Consider the following 4,686-nt stretch of genomic DNA (forward strand, 5'->3'; position numbering starts at 1 on the left):
TTTTGAAGAAATCCTATTGAATCTAATAAATTGTAAGTAATAAACGTTGTATCTGAACTTTTTCGAATGTTCGTATTTATAACTTCAATTAAAATTCAAAAACTTCTTATTGAAAGCTGTGAATTCATATGTTTCTTTAAAGACGCCGACACCTGAATCGAGGAATTGTGCTTTGTTTTTAGTGTAAAAGCTTTTTCCAGAGCGAGTTATAGTCGATAAATTAATTTGTCTGTGTTAGCCATATATAGTGATAATTAGTCAAAATAATATTATTAATATATTTGCAAGTGCGACTGATGTGCAAAGTTTAAATATAATATTTTTATTAAAATTTGTTATGTATGAAAATTGCAATTAATATAAATATGCAACTTATGGGTTCAAGTTGCATACTGTTGGAATGCCTTGTATTTGTTGGAAGACATGTTGATAGAATTAAGTAAATATGTTGCCAAGTAAAATATACTGTGTTCGTTTAACGTAAAACAATGGTAATTTTCTACCAGTAATGTTGGAACAGAAATATATTTGTTTACTAAAGAAAAGAGCCCAACATGACCTGGTGTTTGCGTGTACGAATCCTCATCACCAAACATGCTCTCCTTTCAGCCATGTGGCATTATAATGTTATGATCAATTCCACAATTCGTTGGGAAAAGAGCAGTCCAAGACGTTATAGTGGGTATTTTTGAATAGCTGTCTTCTCTCTAGTCTACCACTGTTAAATTAGGGACGGCTAGCGCAGATAGCCTTGAAGTAGCTTTGAGCGAAATTCGTAACAAATAAACCATATAAAAACCTTAATTTGCCAGAAAGGTCTTGAGATTGTTGACTGTATCAATAACAAGACATTACAGTCAAAATTAATAAAACAAAAACCTCTATTTTATTAGTCTCCAAGCCTTTAATAGTCGCTTTAATTTCAATGGAATTACTCATGATAATGAACATATCTACGCTGTTCTCTTTCTGTTTAAATGATATGTAACGTATGTCAGACCATTAGGCCTACCTACTGTGAATGAAAAATCCTTATTCGTAGTTTAGCATCGACGATAACCCTGTATTTGTATGGAATCGTAACTTGTTTGGGGATCCAAAATGATTTAGCCAAACGTTATAATGTTCTTTAGTTATACGTATCCGTTTACTTGTGTTTATGTATCTCGTTTCCCAAAGGTTTTAGCTCTTTAAAATTAAATCCAAATTCTTTACATTAAGTTCTAATATATACTTTACAACTGAAGTTGTTAGCTGTTTTATCAGCAGCAGTGATAACATAACTACAATGTAAAGAAGCTAAATATCGATTATTTTCTTTGTTCATGTAACATGTTAATTGGTGTTAATAGCGAATTCTTTAAAATACGCTATGCGTTTGTAGAACATCTTATTATCTCTATTAACAATATCTTACTATGAAGACGTCAGACAAAAAATAATGATAACATAATTTCTCACAGAACGAGACCGGTACAGTTTGGATATTGAAAACAACCAAAAGGAAATCTTATAAGTGTTGGTGTTCGTAGTTCACTGTTATTAATTTGAGCCGTGCTACACGTCTGTTTGTTTGTTTGTAATTCAGCACAGGGATGTGCGATGGGTTATCTGTGCTTCACCCACCATGGATATCTAAACTCGGTTTATAGCGTTGTAAGTCCACAGACATACTGCCGTGTCACTGGAAATAGCCTAGTTGCTTTGCACCATAAAACGCAAACCACCCATCCAATTATCGATGCAAAAGTCCCTGGGCTACTCGCATCATTTAACGTCACTTTCTTTTAGTGTCGGCTTCACGTACACAGCAGCTGGCCTCTTCAATCAGTTGGGTTGTCATTTGCAGCATTAAGGATATAAATTTGTGTCAAATTCGAACCGACTGTTAATTCATTCAAACTCGATCTACTAAATCTTAATGGAATTTGTTTTGTCAGTTACTTACAACTTGCTATATCTGTTAAATATAAATGCGTATAACGTAAAAAGAGATTTCGTTGTTTAGCGCTAAAAATCAACGATGAAATTATAAACAATACCTTCAACTAATATTAGTTGTGAAATGATAAACATCTTAATTCTCTATTTAAAAAATCAGTTTTATTGAGCTTGTTTTATTATTATTATGTCTAATTTATATTACATTTATCAATGAGTTTTCTTTTCATTTTTGGCTTAAAATATTATTGAAACTTAAACAATTTTATCATAAACTTCTTTAGAGCAATTTTCAGTCAGTAGAAAAAACTCAAACCACATTTGTTAAAGAGACTCATAAGTGAAGGTTTGTACTTCCTAACGCATAATATTTTATTGAATAAACACATTTCATAACATAATTGAAGTCGAGTCTACACTGAAAATGAAAATTCAGAAAGGCCATGTTTTCTCTTTTTAGGAAATCGGTGCCCGACTAAAAATAACAGTACTAGCTATAACTAAAAAAAAACAACATTTGCTGGTAAAGAGACATGTGTCGCTTGCACATCCTCAGCTTTCTATGCTTCCATTATTTATTTTTTCTCGCATCAACATTTGAATCATGATAATACTATCTATCAGCTGTCTTATCACCTTGCCAATTATAACAACTGACAGCATACTTAAACAAGACATTCGATATAACAGATATGTATACTACAATATAATCGATACTTAAGCTACAATGCAATAAACACTTATGCCACAGTACAACTTGTAATTTACTACAATATAATCGAAACTCATTTTACAATACTATAATACTTATGTCACAATATAATACAATAAATACTTATGCCACAATAGAATCGATACTTATATCACAATACAAAAGAATAAACACTTTTGCCACAGTACAATCGATACTCATTTGCATTAACACTTATGCTACGATATTATGTTCATGTTACAATATTATAAACACTTATGCTACAATAGAATCAATACTCATGTTACGACATTGATCACAAGAAATCAACGATGTAATCTAAGTTATTAACTTCTTCGCATCTTTTATGTGATATTTGTCATAATACGAAAAACACGCGAATTTGAAGTTGAATTGTGTTTGTTTATAGCTGAGCATAAAAATTGCATAATGGGTTGTGTTATGCCCACCCCAGGCAGGGATTGAGCCCCGAATTTTAGACGTCGACCCACCAGTGCGCGTTGAATTGTGTACGACTAAGGTTTACATTTTGTTTTGTAGTTGTTTTTTTTCAATGAAAAATTTTTAGCATTGTCTTTCTAAAAACCCGCTATTCTGCTGTAGTGAAATATTTCTTTGAATGAGGTACCTACCCCTAACTCATACATATATAATATTTTTCAAGTAAAGTTACCGAGATGACGTTACAAAATTAACAGCCTTCACAGCGCAGTTAACTCTGTCTTCCTCACTGACACAACAGTATGTCTGCTGACTAACAACGCTAGAATTTGGGTTTCGATATTTATGGTGGGCAAAGCACAGATAGACTACCGTGCAACTTTGTGCTTAATTACAAAAAAAAAACAACAACTAATGAATATGCTAATAAAACAAAGTAGTCATGAGACAAAACGTTTTGTGTTCTTACTCTAACAATCTACGGAGAAAACAGATATATCAATAAAACAATGTGGTCATTCTTAAACAAAGGAGTGGATGACATTTATGTCGGTTGCGATTGTCATATACACCTATTTATGAAATCTAGTTGAGGTATTTTTCTCTGGCGGTCAGAATCCCCTATAAACTGGGGCCCGGTTCAAGAGGGTATTATTAAATCTAGTCATCAGTGATATTATGTTCAGCAGAAGAATGGTTAAAAAGATTGAAATGCGAAAGTATCCTTGTAGCATAACAGTATAATTTGAATAATGGAATAATTTGTGTTTAGTGGTTGCAGCAATATGCAGATGACTTATATTTTTGTGTTGTTTTTTTTTACATATCGCACTAAAGTTTTTACAAAATGAAAGAGAAACAAAAGAGGGAAAAATGAGAAAAACTGATAGATAGCATTAAACATAAACAAATAAAAAGGAATATTCTTGAATGAAATGGATAGAGGGATAGACACTAATGAATTAAGAGGTTTAGTTTGTTTGTTTTTGAATTTCGCACAAACCTACTCGAGGGCTATCTATGCTAGCCGTCCCTAATTTAGCAGTGTAAGACTAGAGGGAAGGCAGCTAGTCATCACCACCCACCGCCAACTCTTGGGCTACTCTTTTACCAACGAATAGTGGGATTGACCGTCACAGTATAACGCCCCACACGGCTGAAAGGACGAGCATGTTTGGCGCGACGGGGATGCGAACCCATGACCCTCAGATTACGAGTCGCACGCCTTAACACGCTTGGCCATGCCGAAAGAGGTTTAGACAGACAGAAAGTGTTATAAAGAACAGATACAGAAATATAAACATATTTAGTATTAACATTTACTTAATATATTCTAAAGAGAAACACCAAGCGTCTGTGTATATACATGATTTTCAATTTTATGTGTCTATAGTGTGTTTTAGCAATATGTATACATACGTAAATACGTTAACGAGAACTGAAATATTATGTGTTTAAGAAAATCAGAAGTTGTCTACAGTTCTTAGGAAACATATTCCACAGCTAGTACTGTAATAAAATTCCTAATATAATCAGACTCAGACCAACACCACAGATAATTACATGTATAATATGATTCCCACAGTCTAGAG

The sequence above is a fragment of the Tachypleus tridentatus genome, chromosome 7 (assembly GCF_004210375.1).
Source record: "Tachypleus tridentatus isolate NWPU-2018 chromosome 7, ASM421037v1, whole genome shotgun sequence".
Taxonomy (NCBI): domain Eukaryota; kingdom Metazoa; phylum Arthropoda; class Merostomata; order Xiphosura; family Limulidae; genus Tachypleus; species Tachypleus tridentatus.